General features: G+C 39.7%; 1 long non-coding RNA gene across 1 annotated transcript in view; it reads left to right on the forward strand.

Annotated features, from left to right (window-relative positions):
• The window catches only part of LOC138918665 (uncharacterized), a 44,591-nt gene that overhangs the window by 18,143 nt on the left and 13,794 nt on the right, over positions 1 to 12,654 (forward strand). The gene's annotated exons all lie outside the window — the stretch shown is intronic.

Raw genomic sequence — 12,654 nt, forward strand, 5'->3', positions numbered from 1 at the left:
GATATGCACAACCTGAATGGCTCTCAAGGGTATTATGCTGAGTGAAAAAAGTCCATTTCAAAATGTTATGTGCTGTATGATCCCATTTATACAGCATTCTCAAAAAAATAAGATTATAGGGATGGAGAACAGATTAGTGTTTGCCAGGCATTAGGGAAGGAAGTGGGGAATATGTGACCATAAAAGAATAGCAAGAGGATGTTCCTTTGTGGTGATGGAACAGTTCTGTATCTGGATTGTGATGGTGATTATGTGATTCTGTAAATTTGATAAAATACCATAGAACTATACACAAAGACATTTTTAAAAAGTGAAAAGCTGGTGAAATCTGAGTAAGGTCTATAGTCTAGTTAATTGTATTGTGCCAGTGTCAGTTTCATGGTGTTAATAGTGTACTTTAGTTACATCAGATGTTGTCATTGGGGGAAGCTGAGTGATGGGTATTGGGATCTCTCCAGTATTTTTGAAATTTCCTCTGAGTCTCTAATTATTTCAAAAAACAAAAATAAGAGGCTGGCCCTGAGTGCGTAGTGGTTGTGTTCGGCACACTTGCTTTGGTGGCCCAGGTTCTCGGGATCAGATCCCGGGCGCGTACTTGTACCACTTTTCAGCCATGCTGAGGTGGCAACCAATAACAAAATAGGGGAAGGTTGGCACAGATGTTGGCTCAGGGCAAATCTTCCTCAGCAAGAAAAACCAAAAAAAACAAAAGAAAACCACATAAAAATAAAACAGGCAGTGGGATGAATTTGGCCCGGACATAGTTTGCTGACCTCTTCTTTGGAGAAAAGAACTTCTTTTTCCTATTTCCATTTCAAAAATATCCCAGAAGACTCTGATTGTCCTGGTTTGGGTCATGTGCCTTGCTCCTGTATCAGTCACTGTGGATAAAGGTCATGGGATCACATGTTGGAACTGGTATGGGGCGGAGAAGTTGTTCCCCCAAATAAAGGAAGGGACGCAGGGTAGACAAAACCATATATGTCCACTACATGGGTATCTTAAAAGTCTCAAAGTTAGGAAGTATGGATGGGCCTCATGCAGAACTATAACCGGGAACCCCCAACCAGCAGGAGCTAAATAAGCTGTGCTCTTTGTGCAGCCACATGGTCTCCTGTCTCTATTCTCCTCTCAGCACCTGCTGCATCCTTCGCTCATCCTGCAGTGTGGCTTTCTCCACTTTTCTATAGGAGCTAAAGTGATTGCCCCACAGCTTCAATGTTCGTACATTTCCCAATTAAAATGCTTACGGTATTATTATGCTCACATTTCACATTGTACCAAAGAATAGTATAAGACGGTAACCTTTTGCCTTTCCACTTCATGAGTTTTGTATTACTAATTATAGGCAATTTTTATCTTTATGATGCTGTACTCCTAGCCTAGCCTAATAAGCTATGTGTATTATTTTAAAAGGCCCAGCAATGTGGGAAATTTGGAATAGGTTTAAAACAAAACATGGGCTTCAGGGAGAGTCTGAATATGTCATTTTAGCCACAATGTTTAGTAAATGAAGAATGTTTTTTAAAAAATCACAGAGACTGACTATCATCTCTTAGTATCTGATTACAATCTCTGGAAGGATCTTTTGGGTCAAATGCTATCCTTCAATTCAATAATGGTCTAGGACAAGTGGTGGGGTTAGACAGCAAAGACATGGCCATAGGAGCTCACACTCTGGGAGGCTATAGTTCTCAGAGAGGGGGCCGTGGGCTGAGCAGATACCCACCAAATGTGTGTACTACCCTACAAGAGGTAGAGTGCTGACTACCTGTGGCAGAGACAGCTAGCTAGCTATCAAAGTCATGATCCTATTTCCATAGGATAGAATTTGCACTGAGAATCAGCTGCTCAGGACTACATTTCAAAGAACTACATTTCCCAGCTCTCTGTGCATCTAAGCAGGGCCATATGACTAATGCTTGCCGAGAGAATGTGAGCAGAAATGATGTGTGCCACAGTAGACCTGGCCACCTCCCCAACCCCCACTTCATATATTCTTCCTGCCTGCTCCCCTTCCGCCAGCTGGAGACAGAGGACTCCAAAGGCCTAGCCAGGGTTGGGCAATCTTCTATGTGAAGGGGCAGATAGATAGTAAATATATTAGGCTTCGTGAGCCATATAGTCTCTGTGGGGACTACTTAACTCTGTCATTGCAGCACAAATGCAGCCACAGACAACACAGCCAATGGGTGTGGCTGTGCTGCAATAAAATGTTATTTTCACAAACAGGCAATGCTGGGCTGGATTCGGTCCTCAGGAAGTCCAAGTTTTAGTGCTGTCTTTGTAGTGTGGTCCTGCCTACATCATGTAATCTCTCTGAGCCATCTTTTCTTCATCTGAGAAATGAAGAAGTTGGACTTGATCTCAAAATTCTTTGATAACTCCCTGATTCTACAATTTCGGTCCATCAACTATGATTTCTACTCAATTTCTAGCCGGGATGTATTTTGCACGTGTGTGTGCATTTTACGAGATACATAAAGTACTGATAACTTTCTTACATCACAGTGCCTTATAAAAGTCAGAGAAAATTCGCTCAAAAATGTATAGCAATTAACCTTTTTTTCCAAGTTTGAGGAAAAGTAGAGGAAGAAATTGTCAAGAGAAGAGGAAAGGCACCAGGTACTTCCACAGTTTACAGAACTTCACAGATTAAATACAGCAAGCGGGTTAGTGACTGAGTTCCAAGTATACATTCTCATTGAGCCAGCCCACAGGGTGCTGAAGCCTGATCACAGCCATCACACGAAAGGAAAATGGAAAGTCTCTCTTCGGGAACTTCACAGCATCATTTATTAAATAAGCACCCTGGGAGCTAAAGAATTGTTTAGCTCAACAGCAGCAAGACACATCGAGAAGAAAGAAATGAGTCCCTCCAACAATTGAGCAGTTTGCTCAGCGGAGGGAAGTTAATGTGTTAAGCAAGAAATATCAGCTATAATGATAGTAATAATAACGGAGGTTTATTTGTGTTTAGGAAGCAACCTACTTTCAAGGAGCTCTAAGCACATTAACCCTCTCAATTCCACGTTGGTAGAACACAAGCAAATACTACTATTCTCATTAAACTGATGAAAAACCTGTAAAGGCACTTATCCATGTCACATTTATATGTCTCTAAGTTTCAAGATACCCAGTATAACTTCAGGGGACAAATTTTGTTGATTGTATAAAAGTTATACCACAGAAAAAACAACAATAGTAACTATTTCGGTATGACTAATAATATAGGAACAATAAAACTCATTTTTCAAATAAAAGGTTCCATGTTATTTTAATCCTCACAACAATCCAATGAGGTTGACTGAATTCATGATGTGAATCCCATTTGATAACTGAGGAAATTGAGGCACCAGGAGGTTAAATGGCATGCCCACACTCACTGAGCTAGCTAGGAGCAAAACGAATGCCAGAATGCAGATCTCCTGACTTAGGAAACAACCCCATGTGTTATTCGTAGTTAATAAGCAGGAGTTTCATCAGATAACTGAGGCAAAATAGGACCAGTAATGTGTTTTCAGGACTGGAAGGAATCATTAGTTATATCTTCTAATGCCCACATTTCCTTATACTGACATCTGAAGAAGTGTTCACGCCTATGGTAACTGTGGTACCATTCACGGAATGTGTCTTATTATGGTCACAAAGCAAGGCTGGGGGTGTAACAGGAGCCAGAATGACTGAGGAAGTAAGAGGGTGCCACTACTCCTGTTTCTAACTCTGCCGAAGAAGATGCAACTAATCTTTCAATCGAACTCCGCAGTCACTAATCTCAACATAGACAAGAAGTATTGGCTAGTTCGCCCATCATGAATACTCTTCGTGACCCAGTTATTTCCAGCTCAGCCTTCGGCTCTCACTTCAGGCACCACTTCCTTAGGGAAGCCTTCCTTGATCCCCACTCCTTTGTAAGGTGCTCTCCTTTCCTTCAGTACGCTTAACTCAGATAGTAATTTTACATTCACCTCGGTGATTATAGGATTATTGTCACTCTCCTCAGCAAGAGAGGCTGAAAGTCCCATGAGAGCAGGAATCTTATCTGTTTTTGCTCATCATTGTATCCCCCAGCACCGAGCAGAGTATCTGGCTACATAGCAGGTGCCCAATTACTATTTATCTGAATAAACCTACAGATGGATGAATGGATGGATGGATGGATGGATGAATGAATGGATGAATGAATGAATGAATGAAATTTAAGATCTAGGATTAGGGTGGCCAGGTAAAACGCAGGATGCCCAGTTAAATCTGAATATCAGATAAACAACAAGTATTTTTTTTCTTTTTTCTTTCTTTCTTTTTTTTTTTGGTGAGGAAGATTTGCCCTGAGCTAACATCTGTGCCAGTCTTCCTCTATTTTGTATGTGGGTCACTGCTACAGCTTGGCTGACGAGTAGTATAGGTCCATCCCTGGGAACCACACTGAAGCCACTGAAGCAGCACGCACCAAACTAAACCACTATGCCACAGGGCCGGCCCCAACAAATATTTTTTTAGTATAACTATATCCCATACAATATTTGGTACCTACTTACAGTAAAAAATTACTCACAGTTTATCTGAAATTCAAATTTACTGTATTTTTACTTGCTAAATATAAATGTTGAAGCTGGAAGGAACCTTGGAAATGATAGTCCAAATCTTTCATTTTAAAGACAAAGAAAGTGGGACCAAGAGACATGAGTCTCAAGGAAGATTTTCCTTAATGGTGATTGTAATGTGACCTTAAAGTCTTTAAATTGTGAGTTTTCTTTCAAGCTCATCTAACTCCTTTAGAGAATGGCAGAGCTAAGAGATAAAAAGAGAGCTATGACTTTGAGACCTGGGATCCAGCAGTGCCTGAAGCAATTCCTGAACTTTTCAGTAACATGAGCCAATAAATTCCCTTATCGCTTGAGCTGGTTTGAATGGCATGTCTATCCCTGATGACTCTGAGAGTCCTCGCTAATATTATAAGTGCTTCCACACTTTCTCATTCAAGTTGTTGGGCTAATCATCATAGCACTGTCCACATAACAGAAGCTCAAGAAATATTTATTAAATAAATCATAGCCTTGGTTTAAGTTATCACTTTCATGTTACAATTTAAACATTTTCCTTACCCCTATAGTGTTTTGGGTTTTTTTAGAAAGTCTGAATTTCTTTTCCTGAGCACAAAAAGTAAACATTATTTTTCAAACTGTAAACATGTAGAATGATGAAACAAGGGGTCAAATTGTATATCTGTATGTCTTTCTGGAGATGGCTTGAGCATAGATGTAGCCAGAGTGAAGAATTCTGTACTTTCGAACCTTTCCATTCTTGCTCTCCAAGTAGTCCCAATTTCAGAGTAAGAAACCAAGATGTAGATCTCCATAATACCTTTAGAAATAAAACAGGTATTTTAATATTAATAAACTCCTGGATAATATATTTCTGAAACTAAAACACTCTTTCTTATAATTTGTTAAATTTCTTGCTCAGGACAAAACCCTCAACTCTACAGAGGGCTGATTTCCGCGTGTTTGCTTATTCACGCCCAGGTGTAAACATTTAGCCCCATGCCTGGAAAGCCATTTTCACGGCTGAGCTCGTTTTCCCTTTCCTTTCCCTTTCTCTTAATTTTCCAAGGTGCTCACATTTCTGAGTGCAGATTCTATAGTCTTCGTTCAAGCAGCAGACCTCCTATAGCTGAACTTCCTGGACATTTGAGAGCCAAGCTCCAAGACAGTTTATATCCAGTTTCATGTGAGTATCTATTTCTGGATTGGAAATAGACCCACATTTACACCTAAGCACAATTTTCTTTTCTTTTTTGTTTTTGCAGGGGAAGATTCACCCTAAACTAACATGTGTTGCCAACCTTGCTCCTTTTTCCTTCCTTTCCCCACTAAAGCCCCAATACATAGTTGTGTAGAGTTGTAAGTTCTTCTCGTTCTTCTGTGTGAGCTGCCGCCACAGCATGGCTACTGACAGCCAAATGGTGTGGTTCCGCCAAGAGGAGCACACCAAACTTTAACTGCTAGGCCAACAGGGCTAGCTCCAAACACAATTTTCTAAACCACATGGTGTTCAAACACGACATTCTCACCCCACCAACCCCCACATCAAGAGAATTCATTGCCTTAGACTGAATTCCAGTTCATTCCATCAATAAGCAGTTCTAAATGTTCTTCCCATCAACACCTTGTTACTGGTGCTGAGGCAAGTTTCCTAGTAAAATTAACAGTGAAAAAAGTGTTAGAGAAAAAATCGTTACAATCTTTTAGATAATTTTATCTTGTTTTGTATGCAAACCCTAAATCTCAATATTATTAAAAGTGAATTTGTTTAACATTATGACAACAAATATGCTGTTCATTCCGGTCAATACTGTGACCATTTGAATATCATTGATAACTCTAATGTATGAAGAACTTGGGTGGTTTTCCCACAAAGTTATTTATCCCTCTTCCTTATGTCTCACGTATTACCAGGCTTTTCTTTGCAGCTTCAAAAATAAAAGCTTTGAGATTCATTTCAGCTGTGAGCTCCGGTAACATTCAAGTTAAACACGATGGGGTTTGTTTCTTTGGGGTTTTGGTTTGTTTGTTTTGGGGATCTGAATTGTCTCTTTAGGCTTTAGGCTGCTAGAAGCCGTGGTAGAGTTTGGTCAAGTCTTAGTGCTGGGGTTTGGACGGAGTCATTTGTGCTGAGAGTTCCCGCGGGTTCTCACAGGTCCGATGCCATTCGGCAGGATTTTGGAAGCTTCCTGCTAGAGTTGGAAACACATACTAGTTGCTTGCTATCTGACTGGGTTCTTTCAGTTTTTTACTTGCCTATGGCTTTCATTACCTTCTTGCTAAGCTTTTGGAGTCTCGTCATGAACTTTTGAGGCTGCACTTGGTCTCCACTTCTTGTCCCTCTTCCTTGGATCACAGGTTAAACCTTTCTTGACTGTGAATGACTCAAGGTCTTACTCATCTAGGACTTCAATCTTTGTCCAGCCCCATGTCACATGGAGAGTGACATAGGGAATGAAATAAAACCTGAAACCAAGAGCTGGAAGGGTGACTTCCTAGAGAGGAAATAATGTCTTTCAGAACTGGTCACTTAAAAGTAAGGTCCGAGATAAATCTTTCTTTTTCCCAAGGTTGACCCTGCTCAAATGACCTGAGACTTAACTCTCTCTTCCGAAAGTTGTGGGATGAAGAATTGAGATGATATCCACAGAGAATTTCAATTTAAATGTTGTTCCTAACACTTACTGACTCTCTCAGCAAGGAGAAAAATGTCATGTTCTGTTAAAAGCTATGTTTTTGAAATTGCATCTTTTGATACTTGCTCCTGGTTGCTGTTACTGACTAGGATGACCTATTTGCCAGTTCCTGCAAATGGCAGCACTTTCCTGGGCTGAGGACTATTCTATAAGCTAATGGGGAGAAAAGAGGAAAAAATTAAAAGCAATTAAGTTGAAGCGGGCTTGTAAAACAATGAATTAAAAATCCGAAGGGAGCAGAGAATGTAATAATTTCTCTGCCATGGCAGTTCTCTTTGTTATACATGTCCTTTTTTTTTGTTAACATGAGTTTCCTGGATGCTAAACCAATTAAATTGAGACTATGCTTAATTATTCTCTCGTAAGACCTATTTTAAAACATAAAGTAAAGCTTGACTTGAAATTAACCTTTCTGAAATAAATAGTTCTGACTTTTTGCTGGGGAATGGAAGAGTTAGCTACTGTCAAACGTGCATTTTGTTATGAAATGTACTATTAGAATTCTTCAAAATCTGAACAGAGAAGAGAAAGGCAACTTGGTTTCAAAATCATAAAAATTCAAAGCTTACGGTGGCTTTAGGTTGATCTTTAAGAGGAATGTAATATTTTCATCATCTGCCGTTAGATATATTTATATCTTTGGTGTCAAATCTTTGCTGATTTTCTGTCATTAAATTTAAAATTCAACTATGTGAGCCCAGGGGTGACCAATCTGAGCCATTTATGGCTCTTCAAAACTTGTCTAATCTTGTATATACATTCTGAAAATTTTAGGCTTGCTTCTACTCTTTAAAAGTGCCATTACTAATTATATGACGCTGTGAATGAAAATAATACATGCTTTGAAAGGCTTAAAATGATATTCCAAGGCAGAGACGCATGAGGGCGCTGTAACCAACCCCAGCAATCTGAGAAGCGATTTTTATAACAACCTTTGTGAGGGTGGTGGGGAGAAAAGGGCAGAAAGGAGAATGAGTGAGTAGAGTGGGCCTTCATCAATGACATTGATAAATTCTGACTTCCAAGCTCAGCCAAGACTTGCATGAGCTTCTTCTTTTATGTCAACTTAATGTTATTTATTTGTTTTTTAAATATTGCTTTAACAATATTTGCTCTCAAGTGTCACCACATTCTTTGGAAAACAAAGAGAAGAAATGGTGATTCTTTACACTACAAAGCAGACAAAAACAGTGATAATGCATAGTCAGCAACTTCATATAAATCACAGATTGGCTGTATAGGTCAATTTAGAAAATGTTGACCTGAAACCAAAAATGAGCACTATTGGACAGACCAGGAAGGAACTGAGGAACCCCGTGAGTGACCCTCCCTCTCATTCGAAATTGTAGTTCAATGAGGTGTCCGAGTTGGTGCTGGGAAAACTGCTGGGGGCGGAAACAGAAAGTAGTGCACTGGCCCAAGTGGTCTTTGTGGTTCTGTTTGTTGGTTTGTTGGATCATATTTGCCTACAGTGGCATTTTCACCGGGATCTGGAGGGCCTTCATGTTACACTCACCTGGATTATAGATTGCAGCGTTTGAGAACCTCCACATGGCCCAGCTGCTGTATTTGAATTGTGCCCCATTTTAGGGCCTGTGTGTGGTTCTTGTCCGTTCACTCCCGCTGTTGTGCGGTGAGCTGAGACCACACTGCCGTGTGCCGAGGCCAACAGGAAATGGATGTTGGCTACCACTGAGGGCCAATAACTCCAGCGATTATTTGTCAGCTGTTTAAAGCAGTCCAGGCTTTTGCTAATGGAACAGACATTTTCTGCCTTCAGGGTGAGCGGGTGAGATGGGACATTAACCAAACAGTACCTCACAGAATTCTACATAGATTTTAAGTAGCTGTTTATTCTTGCCAAATGCATTTAAGATTTACATAATTTTATTGGACCTGCTTTAAAAAAAATATCTTGCTTTAGGCTGTAAATCTCCTTTACAGTTAAAGCTGGGCTTATTTTTTTTTCCACATAAATCATTTATCTACATTTCCAGACATTATTTTCACCTAGTCTGGGGGAAAAAGTTTCTGGAAAGATTGCAAAAGTACCCAAAAGTGGCTTTGTAAAATTCATTCTAAAAGAATTTTTTGAAAAATATTTTCTTTTTTTCTTGCAGTCTTTAAAATTATGTGTATGACTGAATTAACTTTGAGGGCAGCAGAAACCCAGAGGTCAGTTTTCCCCTTACATCCAAGTAGGTTTTTTTGCTTTGCTTGCATAAAATAAGAATATTTTCTCTGTTATTGGTTCACTAATGAGTCAGTTCCTGGTAATTTAGTGAAGTGGTTCAGAGGGAAAATGTTTCAGGCCATTTTAGGATCAGCTCATATTATCTAGTATTTAAAGGTGTTGAAAAGGAGTTGGTTTGCAGAACATTTTGGATTTTAGTTGCAAGGCAGAATCACATATAAGACTGTCTATACCCGTGTGTGTGAACCTACAGAAGAGCGATGCAGACATCCATGGTTCCACAGATATTTCAGGGCAGCGCCGATTGAACTTTTTTTTTCTCTCCTCAAAGCCCCAGTCTATGTTGTATACCCTAGTTTCAAGTCCTTCTAGTTCTTCTATGTGAGCCACCACCACAGCATGGCAACTGACAGACAAGTGGTGTGGTTCTGTGACTGAGAAACCAACCAGGGCCACTGAAGCAGTGAGAGCGCCAAACCTTAACCACTAAGCTATCAGGGCTGGCTTAAAATTCCTATGTTCTTAGGCCTTCCTTGTATACTCATCGAATTAGAATCTCTAGAGATTGGGCCTAGAATCTACATTTTTAAAATGCTCCTCATGCTTCTTCTTATGTGAAATTTTAAGAAGCACTATTTTTGGAAGTATATACTTAATCTTGGTTAATTATAGCAACCATATATTCATTTTCCAAGTTCATCATGATTTCAAGTATTCTGTTTTATAAACACATCTATGGTTTTACAATTAGGTCCAATTTTAGGCTTAGACAATAGGTTATTCATTGGAATAATAAATAGTCTTTTCCAAATCTATGCTGTCTGATATTCCATAACTGAATAAACGCTCTTTGTTTCTATATTTGTTTTGTCTGTTTACAAAATATTACTTTTGTATATATGCTTAATTTGTAAAATGCTTAGTGAACTAGGTAAGGTACTTTTGACTGCAAAGGGCAGAAACCAACATGAGCTAACTTAAGCAAGAGAGAACGAATCACTTAGAGATATCCCAAGGAAGTTTCTGGATTTCAGGGAAGAGCTAACAATCAAATCCTGGAAAATGTAGGAATCAGGGATACTCCAGGGACTTTAACTGCAAATACTTGTGGACATTGTCTTTAGAGCACTGGCAGCAAAGCAATTCTTCCCTAATGGCAGAGTCTCATTTTATTTGGCTGTCCCCCTCTTCCCAGCCTGACTGAAGAGTAAATCCTGATTAGTCCACACCAGTCATGGTAATCCCATGCCTTTTGCTCATGATTGGTTTATGGCTGGGCATGTGGCACAGTTCTGGCCAATGATATGTGAGAGAAAGTCTCTTGGGTGACTTTGGAAAGAAGAAGTGGAAGAAATAATCATTTATTTTCCTGTACTGGCATGGATGTTGTCATGCGTACACATGATGCCTGGAGCTGTAGGGGGCATTTTGTAGCCATGAGGAATGCTAGCCAAGACCAAAGCTAACATAACCTTGTCCAAACTGAAAATGGGAAGGAACCTGAGTCTTTAATGTCATTCTGGAATATCCCTACCTCCTTGATGTCATTATGTAGCTATCCTACCTCTAAATATCTTGTTATGAGACAATAATAACCCTTACTACTTAAAGCAGTGGACTTGGGTTTTGTGTTTTTTATAGCCCAAAGTATCCTAATTGATACTTAAGGAGAAAGAATTTGATTAACTCAGATTGATATAAATTTCACCCCTGGATCCATGAGCACAGAAGAGAGACAGGGTCACATAGTGCAGTCAAAATCCTTTGGGGGCTTACCTCTACATATTGGAGCTATTCTTAGAAAGGGATCAATTGGGGGGAGTCAAGCAACCTCCTAAGAAGTGATGAATATACTGTAGGGGAGCAGAATTTGCCATCTCAAGATGTGTCTCTTTGGCATGAGGATTATTTTAGGCTAGTTATTTTTTCAAAAAAAAAAAAAACCTGCAGACTTGGGAGAAACTCTTAAAACCAAGTAGAAGCTACCCATAGTAGGAGATGTTTACATTTGTAAGGGAAGCCTCCATTTGTAAAGGTGTCTTCCTCTCTGTACCAGGAAGAGGGGGAGGACCTTCTCTCTAGAAACTCTTATCAATGTGGAAGACAAGGACTTAAATCTGCATAATAACCTTATTCTTGTTTACTGTGCTTTTTCTGGTAATCCCCCATAACTGACTTCCCCCACCCCCAACATCCTCCTTTGTCTTTAGCCGAAGATAGTATTTAAGGGGACAATCTCGGCCATTCTGGTGAGTTGCTCAGTTTTCTTGAGTTTCTCCAATGTATACATGTTATTAAACTTTGATTTTCTCTTGTTATTCTGTCTCATGTCAGTTTAATTCTTAGACTGGCCACAAGGACCTAGAGGGGTAGAGAAATTGTCTTCCTCCTCTACAATACCCACTGTAGAAATTCAACCCTGACAGAAAGAAACAATGGAGAGCCTGAAAATTCCTTCAACATGACAAATGTATATCAATGTTAATACTTTGGGTATATTCCTCCATACTTTATTGTTTATAGACAAACGTATATAAAGTTATTTAGCAAGATTCAGGATACCACACAGACAAGGAGCCCTTATATCCATGGGACTAAGGTAGTAATGCACTATGGCATATGACTTTGTCTTCAAGTCCTCTTGCCTAGTCCTTTGGGTGGCCCTTTGCCAGGCTTTCTTTGTCATGGTCTGCCTCCCTGATGCCAAAACCCTGAAACCAGGCATTACATAAGACCTCCCCTCTTGGACCTAATGCTGTACTTCAGAATTGATTCTTTTCTTTTCCATGCCCCCCCATGCACATTCCTGTTCTCTCTGTGCTCTGCTCTTAGCTGACTTTCAAGAAAAAGTCTTCTCAACAACAAGAAAAACAACAACCCAGTTAAAAAATGGGCAAAAGATCTGAACAGAGATTTCTCCAAAGAAGATATACTGATGGTCAACAGGCATATGAAAAGATGTTCAACATCATTAGCTATCAGGGAAATGCAAATCAAAACTATAATGTGGTATCACCTCACTCCAGTCAGAATGGCTGTAATTAACAAGACAGGAAACAACAAGTGTTGGAGAGGATGTGGAGAGATGGGAACCCTTGTATACTGTTGGTGGGCGTGCAAACCAGTGCAGCCACTATGGAAAGCAGTATGGAGTATCCTCAGAAAATTAAGAATAGATCTACCCTATGATCCAGCTATTCCACTGCTGGGTATTTATCCA

This window comes from Equus caballus, chromosome 18 (genome assembly GCF_041296265.1).
Source record: "Equus caballus isolate H_3958 breed thoroughbred chromosome 18, TB-T2T, whole genome shotgun sequence".
NCBI classification, from domain to species: domain Eukaryota; kingdom Metazoa; phylum Chordata; class Mammalia; order Perissodactyla; family Equidae; genus Equus; species Equus caballus.